The sequence below is a fragment of the Ranitomeya variabilis genome, chromosome 5 (genome assembly GCF_051348905.1).
Source record: "Ranitomeya variabilis isolate aRanVar5 chromosome 5, aRanVar5.hap1, whole genome shotgun sequence".
NCBI lineage: Eukaryota > Metazoa > Chordata > Amphibia > Anura > Dendrobatidae > Ranitomeya > Ranitomeya variabilis.
This window is the reverse complement of record NC_135236.1, coordinates 311,667,029-311,677,350: the sequence shown is the minus strand read 5'-3', so window position 1 is coordinate 311,677,350 and position 10,322 is coordinate 311,667,029.

The following is a 10,322-nucleotide window of genomic DNA, read 5'->3' as shown; positions in this document are numbered from 1 at the left end:
CGGTGCTGGCACTGGACCCACCAGCTCACTGGGACCATAGCGGATGTGTGGCCTGCCGGCAGTGCATGGAGACTGTCTCCCTGCTCTGCCACAGAGTTCAACATTAAAAGTAGAGTAGCTCCTGTTGGGCCCATCATTACATAGATGGGTCCAGTGCGACCGCGCCCTCTCCCTGGTAGCTACGCTACTGGTAGCAACCCATCCAATCTACACAAGCAAAGAACTCAAACCATGGATCTCTGTAAATTAAGTTATGTGCACTAATGAGAAATGGCACAGGGAAAAGGTATTGAACACATGAATAAAGAGAGGTGCAAAAAAGTGTAAAGTTGCTCATAACACCAGCTAAAAATCTATCAGTAATTAGAAAGTAATCCTGCCACTTACAGAAAAATAATATCAGGTATTTCAACTGATAGCCTATAAAAAGGTGTCTCATTATCAAGGTATCACAGAAGAAACATCTCATGATGTATAAAACCAATGAGCTGTCTCTAGACCATCACAACCTTATTGTTGTAAAACATAGTGAGGACATTGGTTAAAGTAGAATTTCTAAACTACTGAATGTTCCAGTGAGCATTGTTGGGGTCATAATCTGGAAATGGAAAGAACATCATTTGACCATAAACAAACCATGACCAAGTGCTCCCTGCAAGATCTCAGACACAAGAGTGAATATAATTATCAGAAGAGTTGTCCAAGAGCCAAGGGACCCCCTGTGGAGAGCTACAGAAAGACCTGGAATCAGCGGGTACAATTGTTTCAAAGGAAACTATGTTATGCACTCAACCTCCATGGACTGTATGCACACTGCCCACACAAGACTCAATTGCTGACCAAAATGCATTTTTAAGCGCATTTAAAGTTTGCACAACAACACTGGGAGAATGTAGTCTGGTCAGATGAAAACAAAATTGAACTCTTGTCAATGCCATAATAGACAATATGTTTGGTGGCCAAAAGGTACTGTATATCACCCCAAAAACACCATACCAACAGTGAAGTTTGGAGGTGGAAACATCATGGTGTGGAGCTGTTTTTCAGCATACAACACTAGCAAATTTCATAGAAGGACAGATAGACAAATGTGCAGAGACATTTTTGATAAAAATCTGCAACCATCTACCAGGATGGTGAAGATGAAACGAGAGTGAACATTTCAGCAATTGGTTTTAGAGCGAGGAAATAAAGCTGCTAGAATGGCCCAGCCAATCACCTGACCTGAATCCAATATAAACTTTATGGAACTAAAGCTAAGTTTATAGAAGGAACACGAGGAACCTTCAGGATTTTAAGATTTTTTTGTGTGGCAGAATGGGCAAAAATCACACCTGAGCAATGCATGTGACTAGTTTCTCGATAGAGGAGTCTTGAATCTGTCATCCCAGACAAAGGTTTCGATGGGTTGTTAATGATATCTGGTGATGTCATTGACATCAGTAATGATCAGTGTAAGATTATCACTGCTGGTCAGAGAGCTGCAGTTGCCTTGCTGTCAGAAGACAGCGTGAGTCACCAGCTGTGACCGGCGGTCACAGACATCGGCTGATGAGAGAGTGCTACTCTCATCAGCCTACGCCTGCTGTCGTTGCCATCAGCGGCAGCAGGTGCCGCTAATGGGAGTATTCATCAGCCGGCATTTCTGCTATAAATAAATACATTTATTAATTTAAAAGAAATTATGTAGGGTCTCTTCTTTTTTGATATCCAGCTCAGATAAACCTGACAGCTGTGGGCTGCAACCCTCAGCTGTCAGCTTTATCATGGCTGGTTATCAACAAAAGAATAGAAGGGTCCCACGACGTTTTGTAAATTATTTAAATAATTAAAAAAACGATGTGGGGTCATCCCCCCCATTTTTGACTAGCAGCCAAGCTAAAGCAAACAGCTGGGGGTCTGGTATTCTCATACTAGTAAGGGGCTATGAATATTGCCCCCCCCAGCCTAAAAATAGCAACCAGCAGCCGCCACAGAAAAGGCGCATCTATTAGAAGTGTCAATTCTGGCCTTTGCCCAGCTCTTCCCACGTACCCTGGTGCGGTGGCAAGTGTGTTAATAGTTGTGGGGTTGATGTCAGCTGTTTTATGGCCGCTGACATGAAGCCCGCAGGTGAATAATGGAGAGGTGTCTATAAGCCGCCCCCATTTCTAACCCCATAGTTAGATTGTAAAAAAAACAAACAAAAAAATAAAATCCTTTAAATTAAATGACATAAGCTCCATTATTTGACATAAGAATAAAAAAAAGCAAAGTTATACTCACCTTCACATCTAATCCATTGAAGCCCATGTCACTGGGAAAAAAGAAAATAAACAACCATAATACTCACCTTTTTGCCTTATCCACTGAAGCCCATGTCCCCTGGAAAAGTAAAATAATAAACAATCATATCAGATACCTGTCCGACAAAGATAATCCATACTGTCCTACGACCATACAGATGATTTGGAGAACAGTCACATCAATGAACGCTCTCCTTGCCATGCAGTTCACACTGAGACAAGAGCATAATCACGCTCCTGCAGTGTGTAGTGCTGAGCTGCATTGAGAAAGTTCACCGAAGTTTATAGCTGATGAACCCCAGTGACCTTCTTTACGGCACCGCTCACCGCATTACAACTTTCATCAGCAATGAGCTCTCAGGGGAGCTCAGCGCTACACACTTCAGTTTGAGCTGGCTGGCATGGATAGCGGTCGCATCACTGTTGTGACCACTATCAAAATCATCCGTATCCTCGTGGGACAGTATGGATTATCTTCACATCATACAGGTGAGATATATGGTTGTTTATTTTCTGTTTTTCTTCTAGGGGACATGGGCTTAAATGGACTAGATGTGAAGGGGAGTATAACCGTGCATTTTTATTTAAAATACAGATGTCAGTGTCTTTCTTTCAATTAAAGGATTTTATTCTGGCTGTGTCTTTTTTACAATCTAACTATGGGGTTAGTAATTGGGGTGTATTATAGATGCCTCTCCATTACTAACCCCTGGGCTTGATGTCAGCTGCCAATACAAAGCTGACATTAACACCACAACTATTACCCCACTTGCCACCATACCAGGGCAAGTTGGAAAAGCAAGGCCAAACACCAGATTTGGGGCATCTTATTGATGCACCATTTCTGGGGCATCTTATTGATGCACCATTTCTGGGGCAGCTGCGAGCTGATGCTTTTAGTCTGAGAGGGGGCCAATATTCACGGCCCCTTCCTAGGCTATTAGTATCAGCTTGCAGCTGTCTGCATAGCTTTTGCTGGTTATTGAGTATAGGCAAGATCCCATGTAATTTTTTTCTTGGGGGCTGGTCTCCCTTATAATAACCAGTAAAGGCTAACAAACAGCTGTGAACTGTTATCATGCTCCTGTCTCAGGATGAGCCGTCTGGCAGGGAGAGCATTCACGGATGTGCATCTAGATGGTTGTGGGACAGTATGGATTATCTTCAGTTCGGACAGGTGAGGGATGTTTGTTTATTATTTTCTGTTTTTTTTTCCCCAGAGGACATGGGCTTCAGTGGATTAGGTGTAAAGATGAGCATAACTGTGCTTTTTTATTTTCATTTCAAATAAAAGGTGTCTATCATTATTTCAACTAAAGGAATGTATTCTATGTTTTTTTTTATAATCTAACTATGGTGTTAGTAATGGAGGCATCTTATAGATGCCTCTCCATTACAAACCTGTGTGCTAGATGTCAGCGACCATGGAACCGCTGACAAAAATTCCACCTAATTAATTGTGTGGGGGGGTGGGGGTGGTATTTTTGGGGTGATAAACTTTGCTGGTTCGGCGCCAGACATAGCGTTTATCTTGGTGGCCAAAAAGTTTAAATTTGGTCTCATCTGATCACAGCACCTTACGCCACACATTTGAGGAGTATTCTACATGTCTTTTGGGATACTCAAAACGAGCATTACAATTTTAGTAAGTATTGTTTTTATTTCTGCCCACTCTTCCTTAAAGGCCACCTCTATGCAGCGTATGGTTTTTGGTGGTCGTATGGACAGATACTCCAGTTTCTGCTTGGTAAGTTTGCAGATCCTTTAGCGTTACTTTTCGTCTGTGCTGCCTCTCTTATTAATGCCCTCATTGCTCAGACTGAGAGTTTTGGTGGGTGGCACTCTCTTGGCAGATTGTGCTCATTCATTTTCTGGGGGGACACACACACCATGGGCGGTATTGGATGGCTCATACAGACCACCTCGGGGCCTGCTGTTTGCACATAGTTTAGCAATACAGAAAGTAAACGTATTTTAAAGTTTTCTGACCAGGCCGGGGAGACTTGGATATGGGATAATCCTGAATTTTCGCATCTCCAAAACTTACAAGAGCCAGGTTTCTGGACACAATATAATATAACAACGCTCAATCAGATTTTTGAAAATCAAATTTTATCATCATTTGAACAATTTCATATAAAATTTGGAATCCCTCAGAGATTTGTATAGATATCTGCAGCTGAGACATGCCATAATGTACCAATTCCCACTTCCTAGAATGCGAATATCTAGATATCCACTAATAGGAATATTGTCAACTCAGGGACCTACAAGGTGTGACTTCCTCCCTGTATACCTTCTTGTTAAATTCCAAAATTGCTTCTACCCAGTTGGCTGTGGAGGTTAAATGGAGGCACCTAATCCCATCTATCACTGATGACCAGTGGATTGAAGCACGGGAAGCGCATACGATGGTGTCTCCAGCCGCAAATAAATTAATTCAGTTATATATATTCCACCAATCCTATTTAACCCCAAATAGACTACATAAATTCGTAAGAAGAGTAAATGATGAATGTCATAGATGTGGGGAGGAGGGAGCGGATTTTTGGCATCTCATTTGGAATTGTAGACTTATAAGAAGATATTGGAAGGATGTGATTTTTACACTAGAAAGGATACTTGGGATACCTGTTGAATATAGTCCAGAGCTGTGTGTGTTGGGTGTTGTAGATGAAGAAATGTGGACTCATTATGACAGAATATTTCTCAGAGAGGCTCTGTTTATGGCTAGGAAAGCGCTGAGGTGGATGGGGGGGAAAGTCTCCTTCAATCAATCAGTGGAAAAAATTAGTGAACAATATAATTCCATATGAGAACATATTATACAGGAACAGAGGATGTCCCCAGAAATCTCATAGAATTTGGGAAAGGTGGTGCAATTCACCCTTGACACACCTCGCCCCTGGTGCTGTGATTTCTTCCAACCGCTGAGGTTTCTCTTTTTCAGTGAATGATAGTGATGCTCTATGTGAACTCAGGAATATTTGCTTATTATAACCTGATAAAGAACTTCTTGGTTGCAATGCTGCTGAGAATATATTGTGTTTAATGTTCTATTTTACTTATTTTGTTTGTTTTTGTCATTGAAAGTATGATTTTATCATTGATATTGTGAATGATGATTTGTTTGATTACTCTGATTTTACACTGCAATGTCACATGCCTGTTATATTTTTTTGTGGAATCTTTCAATAAAAAGTTTAAAAAAAAACAACTTTCTGGCTTTAAGAAACACAAAGAAATCAAGAACAAAAAGTGTGGTAGTCAGTAATGGTTACTTTTTTTTTAACCAAGCATAGGGAAAAAATTATGGAATCACTCAATTATGAGGAAAAAATTATGGAATCATGAAAAACAAAAAAACACTCCAAAACATCACTAGTATTTTGTTGCACCACCTCTGGCTTTTATAACAGCTTGCAGTCTCTGAGGCATGGACTTAGGCTAGTTTCACATTGGCGTTCGAATCCGCAGCGTTTAATCCGCATCTGCAGGAAAAAAACGCTTGGAAACGCGTACAAACACGGCGTTTTTTAGACGCATGCAGAAACGCATGCAGTTAAAAAAAACGCCGCGTTTGCACGCTTTTCTATGCGTTTTTTCCTGCGTTTGCGTTTTTGGTGCGCATGGTGGCAAATTTTACAGGAGAAAAATCGAGATAACCAGAAACCGCCAATGGGACTACAGAGGGCGTGTATTATGGGATCTCAATATATAGACCCTTGAACAGCTGAAATCTTCAGATTTTGCTCCTGTATGCTGTGTCAGAATGGATCTTCGCATGGAGAGCTTTTATTTCAACCTGGATTTAAGCATCAAGCTGTTTCTTGCCTGTGCGTTTGCTTGGGAGCAAGACAGAAATCGCAAAAGATGGAGGAGACATCGTAGGTGTTTTTGGAGACACCCCATTTGCGTCCTGATTCTGTTCTGCAGTATCCATTGGACACAGACTGAAGAGACATGACTGTCACACTAAAGAGTTCTATAGTCACCAAGTCAGGTGTCAGAAATAATGAATTCATGATGCACATATAACAGCCTCATGAATTCACTATCTCTGACACCTGTGCAGGTGAGCATAGATATGCCGTGTATGACCACCATCGTCCCTTCACTTTGTGTGGAATAGATTACGTACACAGAAGAGAAAATGGAGGTTATACAAGGCAGTTCTCCACTCACCAGGTCAGGTGTCCTAACTAATCATTTTTTTGACACCTGACCTGTTGCGTATAGTTCTGCATTGTATTTCCGCCATTTGCTCTTCAGACTGCTACACTAGTCACTGACTAAGCAGAAGGAAGAGATTATGGCGATAATACATTAATTAATTTTTTGGCCCACCTCATATCTCTATACTAAAGACACAAAGCTGCAGTCTTTTATTTGCTAACTACTGGAGATATGATGTGGCCAAAAAATAAAGTGTGTGGCGAAGTTTATTTGGCGCACAGTGTGTTGCCGGCGGCGAAAGACACAGTAAACCAAACATAATTGTGCCAAAAACAATTGTTTTTATTTTTAAACAACAAAAATATTTATTTAACTGCGCCGGCTTGGGGTAGAGTGATGTAAATGGGGGGTGTGAAGCACTGAGGCCTGGCTAACCATGGACGACGCAGAGGTGGCAGGAGAAGGGTCTGGTAGTTCGGGGATGGGGCTTGACACACGAGAGGCTTGAGACACACTGGAAGGGTGAGACAAACCTGACATTACAGACACACTGGGAGGTGAAGGGGGAGGAATACTAAGAGTCCGCTGTTTTTTTTTTTTTTTCCTTTCTGGGGTTGCCGGGTTCTGGGAAGCCTCGGTGGGCTCATATGGCGTGGCATAGTCGTGGTGGGTGGAGCAGCGGTTGTCATGGTGGTGGGCTGTCCAACAGCACTCGGCATGGTGGTGGTGCTGTACTGGTGTCCGGCACTGCTAGGAAAAGAGGTGGCCGTGCAGTGGTATGCAGCAGAGGTCGGCATTGAGGATAATCGTGACAGTGAAGGCACAGGTGGATATGCCGCCACTGTCTGCTGAAAATACCGACTCTGCTGCATAGCCTGCACGTAAGCAGCATTGCAGGCCTGCATGACACTCAGCTGGAGATCGGGAGTAAGGTGTTCCGACATGCCCTGCTCAATTTGGTTAAAAAAATGATGTGCTGGCCTCTGGAGGTCGGCTTTTACTTGGTCAAGGCTTTTGGTGACCTCCTGGATACGTGTATTCATGTGGCTAAGTGAAATATCCATTCGGTCATCCAAATCCTTGAGTCCTTCGTGAAAAACCGAGCTCAAGTGCAAAAACTCGGGCATGAGGGACCTGTCCGATGCCCTCTGCCGCTGCCGGGAGGAGCCCAAAAAAAAAAGGCAGTGGCAGAGGACTGGGAAAGGGGAGCACCTGATGGACCAGCTTCCTGGTCTCCAGTTAGTGTGGCAGGCCCACTTGCTGCAGTGCTGCTGGATGGCTTTGACGGGTCCGTGGCTGTCTGATGAAGGACCGCTCCAGAACCTGGGCCAACAGTAGTGCTCCATGTGCTGTGAAAAAAGAAAATTAATACCAAGAATTAACCAGACGCAAAATCCTGTGGAAAAGAAATATACAGATTATGGCAATACAATACAACCAAATGCAAGTGGAAAATACTTACGTTCTCTGGGCAAGGAGCGGTCTTAAAAATGCCAGAACGCGATGGTATTTGTATTTTCTGATCCTTGCTCCTGAACCACTGGGAACACGGCTCTCTTGACGCAGGGTCCTTGTTGAAGCGGTTCTTCATCGAACGCCAACGTGTTTTCACTTTGGCCACTGTTAAAAAAAAAAAAAAAAAAAGGTCAGAAAAAGGACTTTTGGCCGTGCTCACACAACTGTGTGTGATGAGAGAAACTCCTGAGTGTTTCTTTCATCACACACAGTTGTGTGAGCACGGCCAAGGTCTCTGCTGCTTCACACTGCATTGCAATACTTACCAAATGCACTTCGGACCCGATTCGGGGTGTTGTCCCAGCCATCACACATCGCTATGGCCACCTCATTCCATAGGCGCCGGATCGTCACGTTGTTTGAGTGCAGTGGATCCCGGGTGTCCCACAACGGAACTCGCTCATGGACCAGGGAGATGAGGATATCGTTGTCAATGAGGTCCTCATCCCATTCTGGAACCTAAAACATAAATGAAGACATTAAATGTTGCATACATTAACATAAGGAAAAGAAAGAAAACAGAGGCTGAGAAATGGCATGAATAAGGAAAGTCAAGATAAAAAAGGAGTCCAGAAGAAAAATGTAAAGAAAGAGGAAAGTAAAGAAAGGAAGATTCAAGAATAGTAAAGTGAGGTTACAGCAAACAGTCAGCCTTGTATACATACACGCTGCCGCCTTGCCACCCGACCGTGACTCCGCTGCTCCTGCCCAGTCTCAGCCGCAGTAGAAGAGGAGCTCTAAAAAAATTAAAAACCAAAATTGTCATATGTGTAGATATGACAGTGAATACTTACCAATCTGAGGAGGCAAGAACTCACCTCACTGACATGTTCTACTTCAGAAGGCCCAGGACGTTGCTCCTCATCAGAAGAAGACGACATTCTGATGCATGCAGAAAGAAATGGCAGAAATTAGGACATGTAGAGACAGAAAATAGAAAATAAAGGCATTGGATAGGATATACTCACATTGTTCCGTGTCCTGTTTTCCTCCAAGGATGTAGCCTGCTTCTCGTCTGCTTCTGTGCCTGCTGAGTAGTGACCTGCAAATGTCCACTCCCTCCCTTTATCACCTTGTATGTGGGGGGTGGCTTATCAGTGTCTAGACATGTTTTTCTCTTGTGGAACGCATGCGTTCACGAACGCAAGCAAACGCATGTGCTTGTAAACGCATGCGTTCATATAGACAGCAATGCGTTTTTTTGGCGCATTCCTTGCGCAATCGACCGCATACGTCTCCAGGCGGTAAATTGATGCCTCTAAAAATTACTACATGTTGCATTTCTGCGAAAAGCCGCAGACGATGAAACGAAGCATGCGGCGTCAAACGCAGTAAAACGCGAACGATCGCAAACGCATGCGTCCCTAATGTTAAAGATAGGAATACACAACGCATGCGGATATTTGTGGAAGAAACGCTGCGGACACAACCGCAAATGTGAAACCGGCCTTAATGAGTGTCAAACAGTACTCGTCATCAATCTGGCTCCAACTTTCTCTGATTGCTGTTGCCAGATCAGCTTTGCAGGTTGGAGCCTTGTCATGGACAATTTTCTTCAACTTCCACCAAAAATTTTCAATTGGATTGAGATCTGGACTATTTGCAGGCCATGACATTGACCTTATGTCTTTTCAAGGAATGTTTGCAGAGTTTTTGCTCTATGGCAGGATGCATTATCATCTTGAAAAATGATTTCATCATCCTCAAACATCCTTTCAATTGATGGGATAAGAAAAGTGTCCAAAACATCAACATAAACTTGTGCATTTATTGAAGATGTAATGACAGCCATCTCCCCAGTGCCTTTACCTGACATGCAGCCCCATATCATCAATGACTGGAAATTTGCATGTTCTCTTAAGGCAGTCATCTTTATAAATCTAATTGGAATGGCACCAAACAAAAGTTCCAGCATCATCACCTTGCCCAATGCAGATTCGCGATTCATCACTGAATATGGCTTTCATCCAGTCATCCACAGTCCACGATTGCTTTTCTTTAGCACATTGTAATCTTGTTTTTTTCTGTTTAGGTGTTAATGATGGCTTTCATTTAGCTTTTCTGTATGTAAATCCCATTTCCTTTAGGCGGTTTCTTACAGTTCGGTCACAGACGTTGACTCCAGTTTCCACCCATTCGTTCCTCATTTGTTTTCTTGTGCATTTCCTGTTTTGGAGACATATTGCTTTAAAGTTTCCGGTCTTGACGCTTTGATGTCTTCCTTGGTCTACCAGTATGTTTGCCTTTAAAACCTTCCCGTGTTGTTTCTATTTGGTGCAGATTTTAGACACAGCTGACTGTGTGCAACCAACATCTTTTGCAACATTGCGTGATGTTTTACCCTCT